Raw genomic sequence first — 24,882 nt, 5'->3', positions numbered from 1 at the left:
TAAACACATTGATTTATTTCATTTGCTGAGCACAGGAACCATGAAATGTTTCATCCCCAGCAGCACATTAAATATGGGCAGAAGTGAAATTACAGCCGAACAGTACCTTGTACTTTGTACCCGTGGTGTGTACGTTTCAATAGGCTGGGAGAAAAAAAACAAACTGTAGAAAGATCCTTTTATGAAATTAAATTACCTGTTTTGTATCACTCTGGAGCTGTGCATGTGGCTGTTGATTCAGAGGGGCTGTAACTGTTGCCTGGAGCTTTTCTATTGATTAACCCCACCCCTACCCCCAGGTCAGTATCCACCACTTGAAAACAGAAATGAGAAAAATGTTTCCAGTCAGGTATTTAGTCTGACCAGTGGTAACTAATTGTGAAGAGGTACCAGGATTCCTTAGAAGGACAAGTGTTAGGTCTGCAGTCAAGCCACTTAGTTATAAAATGGGAAAGTGACCTGAACAAAGTTAGGTCATTTCTCCTAGCCTCAGTTTTCATATCTGTGGAAAGGGATGGTAAAATAATGGTCCATGAAAAGCTATTAGTGTAGCAGGGCCTGCCCTTTCCTCCTTTCCACACACTGGGTCTTTTTTAGTGGAAAATGATCCAGATCATGCCCCTTATCCCTAAAGGATTTATTTTTTAGTCTCTGTTTTACATAAGTACTTTGCAAGGAGAAAGTAAATGTATTTGGATTTAGTTGATAGAAAAAAATGTATCTGTATAATAATATATATAAAGTATATATATAATATATGTATATTATATATATTCCACCCTAGCTTGGAAGTCCATTTGGTTTTGCTCAAACTGCAGAGTCTTACTGGCAACCCCTCTTGATGCTGTCTCAGGATTCTAGAGCTAGAAACCTTGATCTGAATCCTCCCAGTTGGACCTCAGAAGTACCCTCTCTCCTGTTTCCACATCTATAAGATGAGCTGATGCTGTCATAAATAGGGAGGTTGGACAGGTGTGACAGCACTGAACCATCAAACTCCTTTGTGCTGAGGACCTCCTGCCCTTCTCAGAATGTTTATAAATGCAGAAAATAAAAGACATAGGATCACAAAGTAAGTCAGGTATAGTGAAATCCTTTCCAAATCAAGCACATATGTAGTAATATATGAGCATCGTTACTCATGCATTAAATACTAGCTCTAGCAGTGAGCATTGCAACTACTGTAATTTTCAAGCACTGATGAGCAAAATCAGTATTTTGAGACACTGGCAGCACCATAATGTGATATGAAAATATCTGTAATTTCTGCTGCTGACAGAGTCACAGGTAGTACCACTATGGTTCATTGTCCATATTCATAATGGAAAGAATTGCTTAATTTCAGTTAGAGGGAAGTAAAAATAAGGATGTAGTTTGTACCATAAAATTCCAGGGCCCCCTTGAATTCTGATCATTACCTGAAAGAGACCCCTGAGTCCATCCATAGAACTAAAGAACCCCTCCTTCAAGGATTCACAAGAACCATGGGGGCAGGTTGCTCCTCACCCCAGCCTCATCTTGATGCTCAGAACAGTCAGTCACTGCCACATCACTTCAGCCAGCCAGTAAGCCAGCCATGCAAGGAATGGATACTGACACCTGTGGGTAGGAGACCTGGGGAAAAAACCCTGATGAAGACAGACCACAATGCCTGCCTTCTTGGAGCTTCCATTCTAGTGGGAGGAGGCACCCAGCCAACAGGATGGATCATGGAGATTCAGAGCATCCACTTGGATGACTCTTCTGCCTCCAGTTTTATGGTGGCAGAGTCCACACAGCCAACTGGTTGTAATCTTTGCAAGCTATCCCGATGTTTGCCTCCCTGGGGGAAGTAGCTGTGCCCTCAGCTGCCATGCTGCTGTTTCTGTATCTCTGCACTGGGTGAGCACACTTTGCCCCATTACTCATTTACTGTTGTGCACAGCTTCTCTGCCAGCCACCAATTCCTTCTTCCTTTGTATTCAGAACTGCATCGGAAGAGGGGATAGATAAATATCACCTCTGAGCTAGGAAAGATCTGCTATTGTTTGGCGTAGTGCACGTGGTATTTACAAACAGAAAACTCATGCAAACCCACCTATAAAGGTCTGGAATTGGTTTGGTCAGACAGGGAGGCATTGGGGATTTTAGAAGCCCTGAGGCTCCTTTGTGGGGTGGTTTGAAGGGTTCAGAAAGCACTCCATGCTGGAGGCCATCCAGCTCCCTGGTGAGTGAGTGGTCTGTGGCCTGAGAGGGAAGGAGAAGTACCCACATGCGTGGCTGTGGCCCAGGTTGACTCGGGGAGCTTAGGCGGCCACATGAAATTTCCACTTTTGTAGGTCAAGAACCAGCCATTTCGCATGATTCAACCTAATACGTAAATCACCCCATTTTCAGACTCCAATAGCTACAATACAGTATTTCTGGGGTTGTTTACTTAAACAGAATTTGGAGCAAGAAATCTCCGAAAACACTTACTAACCCTGCTCACAGGCTTCATCTTGATTCTCATCCATGTGAGTTTGATCCAGAGCAGTCCCTGGAAAGGGAAAGCAATGCAGTCCCTGACCGTGGAGAGCTCTGCAGACCTGTCCTAGCATCAGGGCCCCTTGTGCTCTAAGGAAGAGAACAGAGCCCCCTAATTTTACCACACAAGGACTCTGCCAGTTCCTCAACAGCTCGACCATCAACCCGTTTCCCTCTTTGCTAAAAATGGTGTCATGCCCATACCTCTTCTGAAGTTCTCCCCTCCTCTCTGCCTCGCAGGAGGAAAGCATGCCCTTTGCAGCAATGGCCTTTACAGTAAGGTCCCTCGATTCCCTGCTCTTCTCCCTCAGCTATAATTTAGTGAGCTTACATTTGATTAAACAGTTTATTCTTTACTATCCTTTCCTTTTCACTCTGCATTAGCTCCATCAGTATACGTTTTCCTCCCTGAAAGATGAAGCCTTGAAAGCAGGGGCTGTTGTTCATCCCCTTTGTCATCCCTTCCAGGAGTGCCTGCTTGGGAATGACACTGTAGGCTTATCCCTGCCTCTCCTTCATGGAAATCAGTTCCATTTTCCTGCACATTTCATCTCTCCCCCCACTGCCTCCCATGGCTGTTTCCTTCTTCTAGGGCGGAGTTGAGTGCCAGCAGCCTCCAACAGCAATAAATACTTCTGTCTTCAGTGGCATCAGAGCTCATGTTGTTGGGCCTCTTGCAAATGGGGCTGCAGTGTCCACTGCTATCAAGTATTGGGTGGGTCCTCTTGCACTTCAAGTGTTGAGACGGACTGAATTCTGGAAGTGTAGATGAAGAACAGATTCCACACCAGAGCCATCGCTCCATGATGTCTTATCTAATAAAGGGCATAGGGTAAGAATAGCATAAGAATAACTTGTGGAATTATTCCTTGGGAGTTCACTTGGAATGGCTCTCCCTAAGAAGGAATGTAAATGCAGTACTCTAGCCACATACGATGACATACTGCTTTAAAACAAGTGCACCCCATCAAGGAGATGGCTTTCCCCTACCTGGTCTTCACTTCAGAGCATTTAGCCTAAAACATCTCTGTGTCCTCATGTCGGGATGTCCTCAACTTGCTCTTAGCAACTTCTGGCCATGGCTGAAACTCAGAATTCAGAGGGGCTAAAAGCATCTCCACTCTTGTGTACGTGCATTTACTCTTTCCCATCTACTCTAGCTTTGAACTTTCTATTTAAAGCCAGAGTAGACTGTCCAAACCCTCAGTGAAAGGAGCTGCTGGCACTTCTCATGAATCCTCACATGAGGCCAGTGTGCAGGAATAAGAGCGACTTTTGTCTGATGGACACTAACCACATTATTAAAATCTGCCTTCCTTTTTGCCTTCATTTTGCTTATATACACTTTATTCCTGTTACTAAAGCTTGGGTCTTCAGGGCTTTTTTTCAGACACCAAGTCATGGAGGACAGCCCCTCCCCCTCCCCACCCTCCTTCCTCACCCGGTCCCCCACCCAGTACATCACCATTTCTTCCCTTTTATTTCTTTTTCCCACCGCAGATATTCTCCAACTGCAGACCATGTCTGACAAGCTAAGATCAAAACTGAGTCCACTTTTTCCATGAAAACATAAATAAAACTTTTATGTACATTTTTATAGATGTACTTCGCTTTACTATGTACAATGCATGTTATGGAATATTATATTTCTTATTTGATCTATAGTCTGTTCTGAAAAGTTTCAGGATTCCATCAGCATTGACTGCATTTCTAAACTATTTTTGCACTTACCTGTTATACTTTGAAACAGACTTTCCAGGCGTGTTTCTTTATGAACATGGTCTTTATTCATAAAGATGTCAGGAGACATCCAGACCACGTAACTCCTTAGGTGACTTCGTCTCTGTAGTCCTTTGGGTGCATGAGACCAACTAGGTTTAAGTGAGAGCACATTAATTATGAAGTTAATTAGTAAGAGCTTGCTTTAAGTGGGCCAAGTGGGTTTGTTCATGAATATTTACAGTTGCCAGGCCTCATCTGAATGAAATGAATGAAATAAGAACTATTTCAACCTTGTGGGATAAGCCAAACTTTTGGTGGACAGCTTGTATAGAAATGTGCTGCATGTTAAAATTGAATTTCTATTTATTGCTTACATCAAAGGTCTTATTCCTGATTTCTCAGACTAACAGCTTCTGGAGGTGGTCTTCCATGCACGGCCCCAGCTTCTTCCAACTCCCAGCCCCCCAGCTGGGTTTAGGTGTCTCTCCTAATTCCTTCCACCTCTTTCAAATTATTCTGTGGGAAGAATGCAGGCTTGCTGCCCCTTGCGCTGGCACTCTCTGTCTCTCTCTTTCTCTCTCTCTATCCTCCCCTCCCTCTGACTCAGAGCAAATTATTAGTTTGAGCTATGAACTTGCCAGTGTTGGCCTAATCTTTAACTTCTCAGAGCCTCACTTTCTTCAGCTTTAAAGTGAAATAGGCAATACCTTCTTCATAGGATTTCCTGAGAATTTTTCCAAATAATCTTGGCACATGATTGGCACAGAACAGGATTAATAATTATGTTTGTGAACAGACAAATGGACAAACGAATGGATGGGCAGGAATATTTGTCTTTCTGGCATAAAGGGAAAATGGCCAAATGGATCCACTAAGTGTGGATGGTGTTTTCTTAAAATACAAGCTCTTTAGCATGAGCAGAATCCACTTAGGAGATGCTGGGAGCACAGCAACAGGCCAGATGTGGGTCTCCAGACAGCTGGGGTGGGGTTCTGGCCATGCCCTGCCAGAGATCCCCTGGCATAGAGCAGCTGCTTTTCATAGGGCAACTCCAGGATAGGCAATTTGAGGAATCTGTGCATTTAACAATGATAATGACCCTCCCTGGCAGAAACAGGAGGCCAGCTAATAACAACAACCACAAAACACAAAACAAAACACCCAGGGACAGGCTATTTGGAGAGAGAACAGAGTTTGTTCCTTCAAAATAAGCCATTCTAAGTAAATAAAGAATTCCTTGCTTTCCCATGTACATGTAACGTGATGGAGTCTATTTTTCACAATGGTGAATTAGTCTGTTTAATCTCCCCAAATCATTAATTTTACATAACTGTTTTCTAAGGAAATGCAATGGCCTTTATTTTTAATTCTCTCCTAATCAAGGGAATTTTATAGCATTACTAAGTGATAAAAAAATCCAAGTATGTGCCTTTAATTTGTCCTTCAAAAAGTTCAAAGGGAAAAAGCTCTTTCAGTGACTTATCATTCACCTTTAATAAGATTAGCATTGTCACAAAGCTCGGGGGAACCACCACTTGGTAACTTTTGACCTTCCCCCAGTTTTTGTCCCCTGGCATCTCCTGGCTTGTGACACCAGGCAGCTAATTATAATCACCCAAGGAGAGCCCTGCCACTCACTCATGGAGAGATTCAGTGAGACAATCACATTCTGGGACCATCCCTGTAGAAAATGACCCATGCATCTTATTCTCTAGTGGTCAGATCATCAAGGGGAAAAATGGTTTGCTCTCATGGTGACTTCTGACAGTGACAAGTGATCCTGACCCTAGTGGAACAATGGTTCCTTTTTTTTCCAGCCATGAGAATTTTTCTCACCAACTGCTTTTTCCAAAAGGTATATGATTTCAGTGACCTAAATATAATTTGTTATTAGTTACAAGTTAGCCCATTTATCTTTCTTACTAAATCTGTTCAAGCAACATTAGTAGCTATGCTTCATTAAAGGTAGCTTCCACTTGAACTGCACGTGGAGGGAAGACCCAGGACACAGTCCAATTCCAGGAACCACTGCCGCACCGAGAGGTGCACACGTTCTGTATATGTGGCATTATGACACAGAGACACACTCACTTGGAGAATCTCAGAAATGAAGATGCTTAAAATTGTTTTTCATGTTTCCTGTCCACCCTCTCAAAAAAACTTTGAGAGTAATCTGTTGCCAGTTTGCAAATATTCTTGCAACTTCAGTAAAACATTTAAAAATTGTAAAATGTGGTGCATGATTGTTAGTTTTCTCTGTGCCCTCCATTAGACTTGACTGCTCCTGAACGTTCTCTACCAGTCTGGTTTCCTCTCTCCATGTCCTGCTGTTTTTCTCACCCAGAGAGAACCCCGGGGCTGTGTCAGGGGCTTTCTGTGCAGACCCCTGTGCTGTGTCACCCCTCCTTCACCTCAAACTGTACTGTCTGACAGACCCACCTTCCCACATCCTCGCTCAGGCTTCTCTCTTTATGGGGTCCTACCAGTCACATCTAGACTCCCGTCAGTCCTGTTTCTAAGAGCCCTATGGTCTGTATTTCTGTAATACAGTCTTCTTGGGAATTGCCCCAGCCCTCCCCGCCCCCCCCCCCGCCACTCCATCATTCTTTCCCTGCATATACAGACTCCACCCAAGTCTCAGAGCCTTGCTGCAGGGAGGACCCACCCCCGCAAAGCATCCCAATTACCTGCAAAGGGCACAGCTTGCTCCCTGCCCACAAAACCTGGAGCATTTATATGCGCTACCTAGAAGCCTTGGGAACAGTGTCCTGCAGGGCAGTCATGCTACACCAGTGGTAAGCTGGAAGAAGTCAGGGACCATGCATTAGATGTCTTTTATTGTCTCCATACACTCAAAAAATAATTATCCCTGATTGAGGAAATGTAGACTTTTTAAAGAACATTATCTCATTTGTACACTGTCCTTGACCCTGAGGGTCTAAGTTGAATACATACCAGGACAGGGGATCCCTAGTGACAAGCATAGGTGATGTCCCATGAAAGCAGTGGGACCCCATCTCTACTGTCAGCATGTGGGTGTGGAGAAGTCTGGAAATTAAAAGCAATGGAGAAATACAAAGGGAATTTCTAAAGTGACATTTCTAAGTAGTCATGGAGAATGAGCAAAAATAGTCAGAAACATCAGTTCACAAGTAAATCACCCATATACTTGATGAGATTCAGAATCCACTGTAGGTGGTACTCAAGTTCCCATGATTTAAAGTGACTACTATCCTTGTTTCTGGTCCTCCTGTTTCACTGTCTAGTTGAGAAGAACAATTCCCTTGAAATGGTTCCCACTATTGGAGGAAGCAGTTTCAGGCCATGGGACAATCATGAGATGCCTTAGCCCTAATCAAGGCATACGACTGGGCCAGATGTCTGACCACCATACAGGCTACTGACCAGTCAGCTCCAATGCCGTCCTTCCTTCTGTCCTGTGCTCTTCAGGACTCCCCACCTAGGGAGCTTACCAACTCTTCTTGCCAACTGCCACCTTGCCAACTGCTCTTCATTTCCACTGATGGGTGCTGTGGTCATGAATAGCACTCCACCTGGCCCTGGATTTGGTATCCATATGGCGTCATTCCCCCTCTCTGCAACATGGCCCTGCAGGGCAGCCCTGAATCCCCTTTCCCAGATGAGGACCTGGGGTTCTGCAAGGCAAGCTACTTGCCTAGGGCCATGAGGACCCGAACACAGGGCTGGCTTAGACCACACTATTCCCCACAACACATAGAGTATCAGACCTGCGTCTCTTGTCCCTCTTTTGCTCAGTCATCGCAAAGACGATTTTTTACCTTCTTCAGTGGTTTTTAATGACACTGAGTTAGCACAATATTAAAAAATAAGTATTTGTCAGAAGCTTTATTACCCCTGAAAGATAACAGTTGAAAAATAACAATCCATTTTTATTGCCTCTCAGTGTTTTCATTGTAGAGCAAAAGCCAAATGGGTCTTACAATGAAAAGCTGTATTATTCACCAGTGTTGAAGCATGTTGCAACTTCAAAATACCTATCTGTTGATGCTAAATGCTCTCATTGAAAATGTTCATTCAAAATAACTAATTAATAAAACTTTAGAATTATATACTGATTATTTTAAATATGTGACCAGAAATAAACTTACTAAGATCAATTTTGCTTAGATGGGTTCATTTAAACTTCTCAATCCCTGATGCATAAATGAAAGAATTGAATTAATATAGTTTGCTATTCTACATTCTGGTTTCTTATGTCAATCATGTAGACAGTAATTCAGGTTGGTAGTCACCATTTATGCTAGCTTAGCTATAAAAATTGCCAATTTATTGTGTGCTAGTCAGTAGCTACTCAATAGGTTCTGGGGTTAGGGAAGGATGTAATTTGTCTATTTTCATCTTCCCTGTCAGCAAATAACAATATTTGTAAATTAGCATGACTGTTGCAAACTCTTAACTAAAATAATATTCAAATTAAACTTAGGCAGCATAAGACAGTAGAAGGGGCCAGCACTAGAAACAAATTAGCCTGGGCTTGAATTCAGACCCTGCTCAATACTAGCTGGGTAGTCTCAGAAGGATCATTTCTGATCCCTGTCTCTGCTTCAGCATCTATGATTTGAGATTTCCAAGAGGACCCTGTGGGTTTATGTTTATGAAAGGGCAGAGCAGGGTGCCAACGCTGGGTAAGTTGTTCTTATTTATTTCATAAGGATTGTTTTTTATTCTAAGTGAGGTATTGCCCCGCTAGAAATCAGGCTGATTATCATGTAAACTCAGAACCATAATGTGTTTTAGAATCCCCCCCAAAAAAACACTATGACACTGTGATGGTTGAGTATTCTATTTTATAGAAGCCAAGACTCAAAAGAGAATTGAGCAAGGAAGTACTTTTTTTTCTTTTTTACTTCTAAAGGAAAAATAACGGATCTATCATAGGAAGCATTAAGTAAATATCAGCTGGATGGATGGATGGATGGATGGATGGATGGATGGATGGATGGATGGTTGGTTGGTTGGAAGGGTGGGTGGATGGATGGATGGATAAATAGATGTGTGGAAGGAAGGAAGGAAGGAAGGAAGGAAGGAAGGAAGGAAGGAAGGAAGGAAGGAAGGAAGGAAGGAGGGAGGGAGGGAGGGAGGAAGGGAGGGAGGAAGGGAGGGGGAAAGGGTGAATGGGGGGCACAATAAGTGGAAGTAATAAAGAACTGGGAGAAGAGGAACCTGGGCTTCCTGGTATAGACAGGCTACCTCATAGGGATCATACTGCTCTCTTAATCTGGGGACCTGCAATACAATTCTGTTTCACATTTGAATTGTGACCATCTACAACTCTCTTTAAATAAAATACAAAGTCCCTCCAAAGAACATTTTCCTCATCTGGGCCATGTCTCATGCCATTAATGTAAAGCTGATGATTTAATGGTGCTGCTTTTGATCTATGAACAAAAGACACACCTAATTCAATTTGGCTATTTTTCCAAGAATAAGTGTCTTAATTTGCAGAAGGATTTGATTATAATTTTAAGTAATACTGCAGTTGTACTTTTAGTTATGAAAATGATATTGAATGACTCTATGGGGCTCAAATGTGGAAAGTCCCAGAGAATTGTATGAGTTGGGAATTTTATCTTTAACAACATTCAGGGCCATTTCTCTTTGTAATGTGACAGATATATTTTAGTCAGAATGAACAGGATCTCTGATAGGGAATTTTGCCTAAAAAATATAAAAGCAGGCAGTTTTCAAGTGTGAAGTAGAATAATCCCAGAATATAAGAACATGTAAAACTGAGATACAGACACCTGTCACTTTTTATCTGTATATTTTCTTTTTAAAGAATGTGTTAATTTCTAATACTGATCTTTGTTCCCACTGGGTCAATTTTGTTTATTTCCTTCTGAATTACTCTGAAAAATGGAAAATTTCTAGATACTCAAATGTACCTCCTGAAACGTAGTATAGATATTGAATCTTTTATCCAAATGTTACACTCAAACAGGATTGAATTTCCATTCTGCACCTGAGGACATATATTCTCCAAGTACAAAAGAAAACAAACAAACAAACAAACAAACAAAAATCTCCTTCTTCCCTCCCACAGTCTACCCTGAGCCAGGTTTAGCCATAGCTCATGGAGAAAATTGCTTTCCTATAACTGACAACCTGTGGGGTCATTGGTGTGACCCTGTCTGGTGTCAGATTGAAAGCCATGGGAGATACCACGGTAGGTGAATGGGAACAACACCAGCAGCATGAGGGATGCACATGGTCACCCCACACTGGCCACTGTCAGATACAGGGTGCCGGGCCCTGGGGGAATGGGGATGCCAGCATGTGGGTGAGCCTACCAGGGGTGGGAGGTAGTTTTAATGAAGGAATCTCTGACAGAAGAAAGAGGCATGTGCATTGCCAAGTGCAAGGACAGCCTGACCTGGGGTGCCCTTGCTACAGAAGTCCTACCCTGCAGACAGAGGAATTGCACCAGTGGGATTTAGTAAAAATGTCATCCTGTTCCTAACGCACAGGAATTTCTCTCACTGATGTGTTATGGCTAGAAATACTTGAGATACAAGCATTGAGATTTATTGAATTGGCAGGAGGAAAAATCTTTTGAGACAGAGTGAATTTTCTTTCTCCTGAAGTTGTTAGATAATGGTGATTGAATTGTAGGGAATGGAAAAGGTCTTCCATTTCTTCCTTCAGGTTTCCATAAAAACACCAGTGAGGGCATGGAGCTGGGCCTTCTTTTAGTTGTGGCCACACCAGACTTTTCTTCTGGAGAGAGGGCCATGGCCAAGAGTGGAGGGTCCAAAGTCAGGCTTGTGGGGTGTCTGTCAGGACCCTGGCATCAATCATCTGAGGCGCCTGGAGCAAAACACCTCTGTGTTCTGTGCTTTGGCTTCCTTCCCTAATGAAAAGAGCAATAGAACAAACCATAGTGGCCAGGATGGGATATGATACAGCCTGTAACACACCTAGCACAGTGCTTGGCCCGTAGAAAGCCCATGGCCAGTTTAGTTGGTATCACCATCTCAGTATAACCTGTGGTTGATGCCATTTCAGCAGAGGTGCCCATGGCCTGGGGTCGCTTCCACTAAGGATGCAGTTTGGTTCGTGTGCCACAGACAGATGCCTCACCCAGAGGGCTGTCAGGACGAGGCTGCTGTAATAGGGCATCGTGCACACTGTGTGTCACCAGGAGTATGCAGCCACAGTGCCAGCCACGCTGGACTTTTCCTGAGACCTCTGCTGGGTTCCTTGTAGGGAGCCCCTTCTCCCCAATAAGCAGGAATGGCACAGGAAAGCACCTCGGGCACACACAACAGCCACCTTGCAGGGTCCCCGGCCCAGTGGAAGCAGGTTGTTTCTCCACACTACTTTGGTCTACACCCATGCAGGGACCTCTCCTAGTCCACACTAGCAGCTAGACCTTCATCCAGACAAACCGTTTTTAACAGAAATGAAATGAGAGTCATTCCATGAGCCCCTGGGAATTTCTGTGACCAAACTTGAAAGCAAAACATAAAAATTTCCCACTATGTGATTTAACTTTTATGTACATTCTAATCATTGCTTGTTTAACCTGACTGTGACCCAATTACTGGGACAGATGTAAAAGGACTAAAAGGTACTTTTTGTCTTCCAGCTGCTCAGAACCCCTTCCCCAGTCATGATATTAATGAAACTGTGTTATTTGTGTTCATTTGACCACTTGGGGTTCACTTGGGGCCCATATCTGTTGATGGGCCCGCCCGAGCCTACAATTGGAGCTGCATCTACACACATCCCCACCCGATGCAACCCGGCATGACGGCTCAGCTCTTGCATCCACTTTGTGTAGCTTCTGCCTAAGTGAATCATTTGCATCACACGCTGTCTTTAACTGCCAGAAATCAGTCACTTTAATATTAAATGGCAAACATAGTTTTGCTACTTCTGAATACGGAGGAGACTTGTATTGTTAGAATTCCCCCAAATTTCCAGTTAGGTTTCAATAATTACGGCAGTTTTTTATTTATTTATTTATTTTTTGCTCTAACCAATAGGTTTGTGGGTGGGTTGAGTTTCAAGTGCTGGTCAGCAGCGATAGGCATCCCTCAGGTGTGCTGTGATGCCCTATTTTACCCAGTAAGGCAGAGTCTGCACAGGCCAGTGGAGGCCACTTGGCACCCTTCACACGAGCTGCCTTTTGGTTTCTAGGTCGCTTGCATTTGGTAACCCCCTAATTTTTCTTGGAGTTTCTCCTCGTCATCTGATCATTGGTACTAAGATAAATATCTTCCTGGAAAACTCAGATACCAGTAAGCCATTGTAATTTTATAGAAATACAGAAATGTTACTTGTTTTCAGATATATTCGTGTTTGGTTTTAAATGCTCAAAAGAGAAAAAATATATAACTCAAATTTCTAAACATCCTCAAAAGAAATATTTCTTGAAACATCGAGAAAATCTGTATAGAGCTTGGTGAAATACTTTGAACCAAAAAATGTACTTCTTCCATGCCCGAGCCCTGTCATACGTCATCTGGGCCCAGTGGGTTGTTGACGGGCAGCCAGAGAGCATATTTCAAGAGAACAATAACCAGAATATCTGCCATAGAAAATTTTTTATCCTTGTTGATTTTGTTCTTTTAGTATCATATATCATCATGAATCTGTTTTATTTTTAGAATCAGTCTAGATATAAACCAATCTGTAGGTCACATGGAATGCGCTTTGCCTCCAAAGTAAGAATGGTTGAAGCATAAATACTGGATGATTCAGTTCAAATTACATTGCACTAAATAATACCTGTAATGTATTCATAATAACTTTCCTCTTTTGCTCGGTGGTGATAACATTAGAGCTTAAAAATCCATGTTTACCGCTATCTCAATTGTCTGCCCTTTTTATACCTTGCAGCACAGACATTTAGAGGCAGTTCTGCATTTGTAATTGTTTTACGTTTAGCTGTGACTTTTACATGGATGTTGAATGCCAACAGAATGTCAGCAGTAGCTATTTCTCCAGCTAAGGCTCAGAGTACATTTTTTTAGCCCCTCACCTGCCATATCTTTAGGGTGAATGAAAATCTGAAAGAGAAACAGTTCGAGTAACATTGACTCCCTTCCTCCCAGAAATCAAGCTATTGGCATAAGCATGGCAGACCCCTCAGGCTCTCTGTTGTTCACATTGATCCGTCACTTCTTGGATCATGCTCATCAGTGAAGCAGCCTGTGGAATCCCTGCTTGCTCACTTGACGGCATGTTCTCTCGACAGTAAATAGGCCAAATGATGGATTTTCTCATCACTGATGTTTTACTGCTGTGAGGCTTGGAGGGCCAGTTTCATGGGCTTCTTTCTCTCACAGTGACTTATGGAAGGTGAGGTGTATCCCTGACACCAGAAATGGAGGTAGGAAACGCGGTCATTAGGAGTGTGCTCCTCCACAAATCAGCCCCCTGGGAAGAACAGATCTGAATGGAGATCAAATCCAGTGCACCCTTGGACCATCCGAGATCCTAAGAGGGAGACCCATTTGTTCCCTCCACTGGAAGGACGAGGGAATATGGGAGCAGATCTCCAAGCGTCTATAATCTTAATAGCTTGAAGCAAACCTATTTATCACATTTCCACTTACTCTTATCGTTTCCTCAGAATTATTCTTAAACCTCGTCATATGGCTATTTTCTTCTTTCTTAGCAAAAGTGAACTGCTTTCCTTTCCAGGAGTGTATCATTAGTGTTTGAAACCTAATCTAATATCTCATACTTCCTTGTGTTTAATTTCCTTTTCTTGAATATCCATTTTATTTGGTTACATTGTTCAGTAAAGTCATCCTCTTTATCCGTTACCAGGCTGTGACATTTACTTTGAATGATTCATTTATTTGGGGTCTTAAACAGTCCTAGAATTTAAATTTGCATTATATTGAAAGACATAAAGAATCTCTGTAAAAAATGATGTATGGCTTTAGGCTGTAACTGGCATCTGTTCCCATCTTGATGACTATGGAATTTCATCCATTTATTGAGGATTATTGAATGCCAACCCAGCCCACCTATGGAGTATTCCTCTGGGTGGCAGATACCGGGGAAGATGTGAAGGATATAGGAGTGTGTTGGAGCGGAGTTTCCTCCTTCCAGAAGGGCCCCTCCCAGGGTTCTGTGACATGGCTCAGAACCTTCTTCGTCCCTCCCAGGTCCCTCCTCCATCTTTCTTTCCTGTGAATGTACTTCTGCCCCTGCCCCGGAAGCAGGCAGGAAAAATTCCCGGTGGTGCATGCACTCTTTTTCTCCTCCAAGACTGTCTCCAAACCCATGACTCCTCACTCCATATCTGCAGCCCAGGCTGCAGCTGTCATCTGCCTATAGTATTTCTCCCCTGACGTCGCTTCAGACCCCTCAGCCATGACTGTTCCCCTGCCATCTGAGCCTCGAACCCACAAGTTTTGCCCTGCCTTCTCCCTGTCTCACCAAGTGTGAGCAGCCCTACAGCCTGAAGCCTCCTCTCCCTTCCCTCCACCCCTGCTTTCTTGAAGCCCATGTCAGGTCTCTCTCCCTGACTAGTTCCTCTTTCTTCAGAGCCTCTCCCTTCTAAGACCTTCAAACACTTGCTTTCCCCTGCCATTATCTCTCAAGTACTGGTCATATCTTGCTGTTCATCTGTTTAAAAACCTCCAGTGATTCCCAGATGCTAGAGACTGTTGTTCCTCCTCCTGCCGTGACAGGCCCTTGGCAATCTGACCTAGACCAGTCTCCATCCACAGGGACTCACATACTCTCTGGGTCCATTCAATCCACACGGTACTTACCACCTTGCAGGTGGGTGTCTGTCCTCCCAGGTAAGTTGTGAATGCCATAAGCTTTCTCACCACGCTCCCTCCAGCTCCTAAAACAGTCCCTGGCACGTGGTCTGCTCTTCTTCGGGCATCTTCCATGAAAAAATGATCCAGCAATGGTGTGTCCAGAGAGCTTTGTTCTCTGCCAGGTCACCTCTCCACCTGTTCCAGAGTGTGCTCAGTGAAGACGTTTTCATTAGAAGACCCGCCCTACAGTACATAGTGTGTACCACGCATACCAATAGGCATTTGGGGGGACAGTTTTTCATTGAGATATAATTCACATACCATAAAACTCACTCTTTTAAATTGTGTACTACAGTGGTTATTAGTATATTTGCCAGATTGTGCAACTGTTAACATCATCCAATTCCAGAATGTTTCTATCACCCCCAAAAGAAACTCTGTATCCACTCTCCCCACAGCCCCTGGCAAGCTCTAATTTCTTTTCTGACTCCATGGATTGTCTTACTCTGGACATTTATATAAATGCAGTCACACAATATGAGGCCTTCTCCCACTTAGCAGTATTTTCAAGAGCCGTCCATGTTGTCACTGGTTCAATGTTTCATTCCCTTTTATGGCTGAATAATATTCCACTGGATGGAGGGACTGCATTTGGCTTATCCATTCTTCAGTTTGTGGACATTTGGGTTGTTTTCACCTTTTGCCTGTTACGGAGAATGCTGCTGTGAACACTTATGGACAGGCTTTTGTGTGAACATACATTTATAGTTCTCGTGGGTATATCCCTCAGTGTAGATTTGCTGGATCACTTGTTTGACTCTTGTGAGACTAGCAGCCAAGCCGCTTTCTGCCACAGTCATGCTGTTCCACATTCCCATCAACAGAGTACAAGAATTCTAATTTCTCCACATCCTTGCCAGCACTTTCTGTTGTTCATCCTTGTTGCTTTGATGTTAACCGTCTTAGTAGGGTTAAAGCAGTACCTCAGTGTGGTTGTTATTTCCATTTCCCTAATGTCTAATGATGTTGAGCATCTTCTTATATGTTTGTTTGCCTTGTATTTGCCTTCTTTGGAGAAACATCTATTCAAATAATTTGCCCACTTTTTAAACTGAGTGGTCATTTATTATTGAATTACGAGAGTTTATATATTCTAGGTATGAGGCCTTTATTAGATAAGTGATTTGCAAATATTTTCCCTCATTCTATGGGTTGTTTCTTCACTTTTTTTTCCAGCCTCTTTACGTTGTTGATACATTTTCCTACTTTTGTCCTGAGACCAGTGAGCATTTTAAAGCTTCATCCTTTGATTGCTGTTCAGAACATTGCCCAAGAAATGAAAATGTGTTATCACCATCCTCTGCATCCTCTCTTCCTAAAGTTGCTGGTGGTGGGACTGACAGAAGAAATCATCTCATTAATTTCCTCATTTTGTAAATTATTCTTAGCTGACCCTTCTCTGAGATCGGACTCTCTGCAACTGTTGATGCATCTTTTTACTAGGTTTAAAGTATATCTCTAGATATATTTAAAACATTTGGTTCAGGGTCACATTCCTTGACCCACAGATGTCTTTTTTTTTTTTTTTAATGTTTGTTTCTTTTTGAGAGAAAGACAGAGCATGAGCAGGAGATGGGCAGGGAGAGAGGGAGACACAGAATCCAAAGTAGGCTCCAGGCTCTGAGCTGTCAGCACAGAGCCCAGTGCAGGGCTTGAACTCACAAGCCTTTGAGCTGTGAGATCATGACCTGAGCCGAAGTTGGCTGCCCAGTTGACTAAGCCACCCAGGCACACCTTGATCCACAGCTGTCTTAAATAATCTCCTTTAAAATGATTTCTGTGGGCATGGTATCTGTCCATGTGTGAGGAATGTGCCCACCATCTTATCCATGACACTTTGTTCTCTGCTTCATCCTGGATGCCTGTTCCCACCTCTGCCTGTGCACCATTTCCTCTTCCCTCTAAGTCAGGCACATCACCCAGTTGGACCCTTTCTCTTCAAGACCATTCTCAGAGGTTATGGTCATTTCAAATCTGCAGTAGCCATCTTACATTTTCCACTTGCTCAAAATATATATGTCCTGGAAATAGGCAAAGAACAAGTATTGTACAAGCCCAGGGACTAATCATATAGATGCAAGTCAGCACTGACTTCTTCAAAACTTGAGGGCATGCTGGACTCTTCTTAGTGGTGACAGATCTTCTCAGGGTGATCTATAAACCTGTGTGAGGCCACTCTGCTCCCTTGCTTCAAACCATTCAGACCTCCTGCCACCCAGACCCAGCCAGTCTTTCAAATGTACCTCCTGTACCCTCTTACCACTCTAGGGTGGGTACCAATCTCCTTCACCTCCTGAAACTCCCCAGGGCTCCTTCCATCTCATGCCTCTCTGCACCTGAAATGCTCTCACTGCTGCTCACTCCCACCCCCTCTTGATTAGTCCCTTTCTGGCCACCCATTCAGAGACTTCCCTGCCCTTTTTGTCCCTGCTCTTCTACTTGGCACTGATGCAGTGACAGCTCCTCTTAGTCCGTGACAGCTCCTCTTAGTCCGAGCACCTGTCCCTGCTGGAATGCAGGCCTCCTGAGGGTAGGGGCAGCCTCTGTCCTGTTTCCTAGTTGTGCGCCCATCACCAAGCACTGGTGTGTACTCAGCACATATTTCTTGCACAGTTGAGTGCTTGAGTGAAAGTGGACTTGCTTTCTGAAAATGGCAGAGTCCCTTGAAATCAAGTGTACTGAACAGAGTAGGATGCTGTATAGAAATCATGCACACAGGCCTGTGTATATACGTAGTATGTTAATCATTCTCTCGTTCAGCCCATTTTGTCATTCTTAGTGTGTGGTAATTCTAGCATAAGTATCTGTAGGGAAACATATTTTTTCTTGAAGCAAAATCCCCCCATCACGTGAATGGCATTTGTATCCAAAGTTTTCCACACCTTTATGGAAACTTTGAGCTCTCATATTTTGGTCTGTTTCTGGAATTAAGGCCTTAAAAATAGCACTGCCTCTTTTCTGCTTTTTCTGTATATGAGTCAGATGAACCTGTCTATCATTATTATCTCTAAGTGTATTTTTTTATATCTGCCTTTAGTTTTATTTTTAATGTTTATTGTTGAGAGAGAGACAGACAGAACGTGAGCTGGGGAGGGGCAGAGAGAGAAAGAGGGACACACAGAAACCGAAACAGCTCCAGGCTCTGAGCTGTCAGCACAGAGTCTGATGCAGGGCTGGAATTCACAACCTGTGAGATCATGACCTGAGCTGAAGTCAGATGCTTAAGCAACTAAGCCACCCAGATGCCCCTCTGCCATTGGTTTAAAGAAACTCATTCTGTCCTTTCAATAGGTGAGAAAAGATCCCTTTGATTAGTATTAGTATTATATTAGATTGCATATTTATTTTATGAAATATTTTAAAGAATAATAAAACACACCCCTACACTGGCCCCCATGTGTACTGACCAATATATTTGCGACCTTTCCCTGTGCTGCCTTTTCCCCCGCTCCAGATATAATCTGAGTGATAGTTTCACTGCGTATGTTGTATTCCTAAAGCAATATGTTTTACTTTGCCTATTTCTTAAATTTATGTAGTCACCTGGGTGGCTCAGTTGGTTAAGCATCTGACTCTTGATCTCAGCTCGGGTCATGATCTCACAGTTTGTGAGTGTGAGCCCTGCACTGGGCTCCTTGCTGGTGGCACAGAGCCTGCTTGGGATTGTCTCTCCTTCTCTCTTCCCCTCCCCCACTTATGTCTTCTCTCTCTGTCTCTCTCTCTCTCTCAAAATAAGTAAATAAACTTAAAAAAATAAATGTCTGTAGATAGAATTTCACCGTACATGTTCTTCAGTGAATTGCTTTTTCATTAACATTGTTTTTTTAAGTTTCGTCCATACTAATACACATACATACCTGTGGTTTATTTCCACTGCTATATAGTATTTTATTGTGTGACTACATCTATCAGTAGAAGTTAAAAATGGTTTCTCTCTCTTTTTTGACTTTGCTTCTATCTATAGAATATTATAAACACTGTTACATGTGGGATTGCTCGCCCACAAGTCTGCATATCTGCCCTTTCCTGGATAATGTCAAATTGCCTTCCTGAGAAGTTAGGCCAATTATCTCCTACCAGTAGGCTCTGAGAATTCCTCTGCCCATCCTCTCTGACATTTGACATTATTAGATTTTTTTTTTTTTTTTTGGCCAGCCTGGTATATATAAAATGGTATCTCATTGTGGCTGTAGTAATCCCTGATTATTAGTGATATTAAGTACCTTAGCATCCATTCATAGTTTATGTTCTGGAAAGGCTTGTGTATTTTGCCCATTTTTTTCTAATAGATTATTTAGTTCTTTTATTGATTTGTAGGAGTTCTTTACATGTTCTGGACATATACCTTTTGTCAGTCGTGTGCTGCAGATGACTTCTCCCACTTTGTGCCTTGTCACTTTACCCCCATTATGGTATTGTGGTAAAGACTAGTTCTCAATTTGAACATGCCCAGATGTACCAGGCTTCCCCCTTATGGTTCATGTTTTTGTTTCTTATTTAATAAATCATTCCAAATCCCAAGGTCAAAAATAATTTTCCCCATACTTTCTTCTGGAAGTTTTGTAGCACTTACTTCTTTATCTAAGCAGAATTTTAATTCAAATTGAAAACTCTCTTTATAAGCTGCCTTTGCTTTAAATATATCTAGCAGTATCATAGCCCAGAGCAGTGGGCATATTGTTTAAAGCACAGATAAGCTAGGTAGTGTGAGTGATGTAAGAATGAACCTGACCCATACGGTATAATATGGTATACTCCTCAGGAGTATAATGGGCTAGTGGTGGACACCAGAAAGATATGCCTAATCCTAGAACCTGTGAATGTTAACTTATTCCAATAAGGGTCTTTGCAACTATAAGTGAAGGATCTTGAGATGAGAAGATCATCCTGGATTATCTAGGTGGGCCCTAAATCCAATGACAAGTGTCTTTATCAGAGACACACAGAGAAGAGGAGGAGGCAGTGTAGCCAAGGAGGAAGGCATAAGAGTGATACACTCACCCAGAGCCTCTGCAGGAAGTCAGGCCTTGCTGACACCTTAATTTTGAACTTTGAGCCTCCCAGAACTGTGAGAGAACAAATTTCTATTGTTTTAAGCCCCCTTGACCAGATTGTGGTCACTTGCAGCAGGAAATGAATATAAGGATATTTAAGATGAGATGGTCCTACATGGTAACTATAACCAGGAGTTCTCTTTCCTCCGCTGTCACACCCTCAAAGGATGGAACAAGCAATGGTGACAAAATTTGCAAGTGTCATGACCTCTCTGACTTCTTCTGAGGTGCATGGGGTTGGCCAGAGCCTCCCAGGCAGTACTGGAACTTGGTTTCCCTCCCCTCATAGACCACTGCTGTGGGAAATAGTGTCTGAAGAGTCATAAGAGCGGCCAGCTCCAGGTGGGTTTGTGTCAGCACTAAGGGGCTGCATGAGTTAAGAAGAAAAACCAGGGATAAGTATGAAACCTCTGCAGGACACGGACACAGACATCAGGAGGCTCCTCCAATGCTGTTTTGTCAGGCTGGGCCTAATGGCCGCTCCTGGGAAATTTAGAGAAGGTCCAAACAAGAAGAGTTTTGAGGGTTGAAAAGAAGATATGCCCGTAATACAAACTCTTTCAAACTGTTCTCTTTTTTCCTTGAAAGAAAAAATAATAGGGGCTCCTTGTCTGACTTTGGCACAGATCATGATCTCACAGTTCATGAGTTTGAGCCCCATGTTGGGCTCTGCGCTGATAGCTCAGAGCCTGGAGCCTGCTTCAGATTCTGTGTCTCCCTCTCTCTCTGCCACTCCCCAACTCGTGCTCTGTCTCTCTCATAAAAATAAATGAAATTTTTAAAAATTTTGTAAGAAAATAAATAAATAAAGCAAGAGTTATTCCAAGAGAAAAAGTTGAAAATCCTAAACAGCAGTCAACAAACACAAAGTGTGATTAAGTAAAAAGAAATGAAACACAAGTAATTGTTACTTTTCTAAATTTATAAATTCAGCATGGTCTGTGGGTGTCTATGCAGCTAAAACCTATGGCCTCAAGTTGATTTTCACACCCAGACAGATTTAAGTCAATTGATTTATCCTCACTGGTAGTTTAGCTCCCAACCTTGCACGAAATCCCAAACTTAATCCTATGTACTCTAGAAATCAAGATATAGCTGAAAGCAATAAAGGTTAGAAGACTTAGGTTCTGGTCCCAACTGCACCACTGAGTAACTGTGACTCTGGAAAATCATTTGAACCCTTCGCACTTCGTCTTCCTGATCAGTAATGTGGAGGCCATGACACTCACCCCAGCTCATGATGGTCTAGCATAAAGGAGGCTTCCTTGTCCTAAAGGCACAAAAGTTCCCCTAGCTTATCCACTGTGTTCTTTCTGGAAGATGAACCCTTAAGCCCACATTAAGCAGGGGAAGGGTCAGGCAATCCACATCTCACACACTTCTCTTGTGCTTTGGAACCGGGTCAGGTCAAGGCTTCAATATATGATTGCATCTGGTCCTCCGGACAGCTCCAAAAACAGATACCAGTGTCCTTGCTTTACACATAAGGTAACTGAGTCTGGGGGGATTGGAGCAGCTTGCCCTGGGTCCTCCCACAGCAGCAGGGAGAAGCCTGGAGCTCACACCTAAGCCCCACTTCCTCCAAAAGGCAAGCTCCTTCCTGTCAGACAGCTACTGCCATTTCTAAAAATAAAAACAAATAATCAGAATAAAGTTGGGAAGTTGGGTTTGGATTTTCGGGCTTTTGCAACCCAACTGAATGTGTCTTGATGGTCTCAGAAAGTTCTCTTGGAAGTTTTTGTTAAAATAGAAGTGGTAAAGACATATTTATTTGAGTAGAGGGATATCAGTAATTGATAAAATTCTTATGTGAAAAATGTAGACACAGAGGGTCACTGAAGAAACTCAAAGTATCTAGGAACCAAGATGGATTTCTAGGTAGTAGTTTGAATGTTCTCTGAATTGAGTAATCAAAGGGAAAATTCTCTTTAAAAAAGTACTTTACTGTGTTTGGTTTTTAATAAGATAGTAATTCAGAACAGAATTGAAGTTTTACACTTGTTAGTGGACGTTTTAAGAGAACAACAGGGCAGTGGCTAATATTAAAACAGTTTTGGATCTGTGACCAGGTGTCTCTTAAGCCACCTGCTTTCAGCCAGAGACACTGACCATCCACTACATAGTGTTATTATAGCATTTGGTTCATATCTTAACATGTCTTATGCAGGAGAGGAACCTTAGAATAGCATTTTGATGTCTAAGTTATAAATGCTTTTTTTTTTTTTTTTTTTTTTGTAAATAGAAAGCAACCAGCATTAAAGCCCTAAAGATATTAGATAAGAAAATGTCAGGGGCAGCCCGGTGGCTCAGTCAGTTAAGTGACTGACTTTGGCTCAGGTCATGATCTCACGGTCTGTGAGGTTGACCCCTGCATCGGGCTCTGTGCTGACAGCTGAGTGCCTGGAGCCTGCTTCAGATCCTGTGTCTCCCTCTCTTTCTCTGCCCCTCCCCCGCTAGCACTTCATAACTCTCTCTCAAAAATAAATAAACATTAATTGCACGGGTCCACTTATATGCAGATTTTAAAAAAAGAAAAAATGTCAGGTGATACTGCTTCTAATTGCCCTTGTTAGTAGTTCTAATAAATTCAGTTAAATCCCAGAGCTACATACATTCTTTAAAGCTACTAAGAGAAATGATTTTTGGCACCCTGAGCTCCTTCACTGTTTCTAAACACTGCCAGGATTGGGGTGGTGTTTGTTTTCTTTTTGTCATGGTGTTTACATGCCCTGGCGTGGGCCGTGAGTGAAAATGCATTTGGTGATCTTCTGGTCTCCCCGCAGTCCCTAATGGATGTTTGTCTAAATGACAACACCCAGTTTAGCGCTGTTAACGCTCCAGTGACAGCACAGGACCAGACTGGGGGTGGGGGAGTGTGCGCTACATGTGACAGTCGAGGGCGTGAATGTGAGACTGGGAATCTTCTGTGAGGTAAACACTTCCTCCTCTGGTATCCAGTTCTAGAAGCACCTTTTTGTGCTGTCTCCTACAGTGCCTTCTTTTAGGAGTCAGACCATAAATATTCATTGAGTCAGAGAATTTCAAAACTTGATTATTACCCCCAGTAACTCTAGTGCTGGACTTGCTTTTAGGAGCCCAGATTTCTCAGCCTTGACAAGGACAAGCTTACAAACTGGGTGGTGTCATCCAGGGTGAGGATGCCGGGCTGCTGTCTGAGGTCAATTTCTGTGGTATTATACATGGCATCTCTTTGTAGGGTTGACTGCGAGCTTGCTTAACACTGCAGCCACTCTTGCAGATATGTGGCTTCCATAGCGTATTTAGCAAAATGCATCCGCTCTTCTATTTTGTTCACCATTGTCCCAAGCACTGTATGTGGATGTGTTGGACGCAGTGGGGCCTTTCAGGAAACAGCAGGACCATTCTAGGCAGAGCATGACAGCTCTTTAGAGGGCCGTGCCTGCTCTAACCCAGGCCCTCAAGCAGACTGTGGTCTGAAAGGGGGAGCCATGAATTGCGCGTTGACAGCGGGCCACGGCTGTCCTAAGGCTCAGGTGGTTGTCAGCCATAAGTTTAGCTCAGCTCTTTGAGTAATTTGTCACGCCTCGCTCGGCCCCTGCTGGGCCAGCACGTGCCAGCTTAGTGTCAGAGTGCCTGTTCGCCAGACGGCCACTCAGGCCTAACGTCCTGCTGTTCCCTGGACCAGCGGCTTGCTGGGGCCGTGCACGGAGGCCGAGCCGCGCGACAGCCAAGTGCTGTGCAGAATAAGCGTGTTCATAATGAGACGTGAATGGCATTAGTGGGTCCCTCTAGAATTGGGCCTGAGAGGACGCCTCTCACTGTGGAAGTTTGGCAGCCTTTTCGTCAGGGCAAGTCACCAGGAGTTCAGCCTGCATTCGAGAAGCCGATTCAGTCTCCCAGCGCCCGAGCTGTCGTGACCGTCTACATAAAACGCTGTAAATCCATCAGAGGGGCCATTTTTGAAATATTCTACCTCATTTTGCTTTTTTAAAGTTACATAGAGCAAGGCTAAAGAGCAGTTCTGGAGCAGAGCTGCCCAGCAGCCCTTGCCATGACAAAGGACATGTTCCACGTGCATGCAATCCAGCACAGTGACCCCAGCTGCATGTGGCTGCTGGGTGCTTGAAATACAGCTAGTGGGACAGAGGAACTGAATTCCTATTTTTTAATTTTAATTAATTAAAATTTAAATTTAGATAGCCACATGCGGCTCATGGCTACCGCACTAGACAGCACAGCCCCAAGATGCCTCTGGTCTCATGGTGTAAAAATCTTCCTCTGAATATAATTAAAGGGGCCCGAAGAGGAAAGGCCTGCGTTGTGAAACCCACATGCATACTTTGACAAAAGGAAATAGAAAAATATTTTCCGATCTTAAAACACATGCTTACTGAAAGCTAATCGGAAGAGCATGATTGTCACCAACTTTTAAAGAGGCTGTTTTGGAAAGATAGTTTTAAAACATGGCGAGAAATGCTAGAATTACTTTTGCTATTCCAGAGCAGCAAATAATGAACTGATTGATGGTGATCCATGTTACTGTGTTCATGGAGAATTAACATGATTTTCAAAACGACTAAAACACATCTTTTAACTTTTGCATTGGTAACTAGGAAGGGGAAAATGAGACCTCATGCCGACTTCCCCAAGTGTTAATTCATAAAGTCATACGTGCAGTGCTTCCATCCGCTATCCAATTGTTCTGATGTTATCCTGTTATTGGAAGTGTATGATTCACCTTCCGAGGAAATAGAAGCCATACACAAAAGGGGAAGATTTGCTTTCTG

At 43.1% G+C, this 24,882-nt stretch overlaps 1 protein-coding gene across 4 annotated transcripts in view; it reads left to right on the top strand.

The window, feature by feature from the left end:
- Positions 1-24,882, top strand: part of RALGAPA2 (Ral GTPase activating protein catalytic subunit alpha 2) — a 330,682-nt gene that overhangs the window by 283,537 nt on the left and 22,263 nt on the right. The window lies entirely within an intron of this gene.

This window comes from Hyaena hyaena, unplaced genomic scaffold (genome assembly GCF_003009895.1).
Source record: "Hyaena hyaena isolate Hyena2069 unplaced genomic scaffold, ASM300989v1 scaffold_643, whole genome shotgun sequence".
In the NCBI taxonomy this organism is placed as follows: domain Eukaryota; kingdom Metazoa; phylum Chordata; class Mammalia; order Carnivora; family Hyaenidae; genus Hyaena; species Hyaena hyaena.
This window is presented reverse-complemented; position numbering and strand designations above follow the sequence as displayed.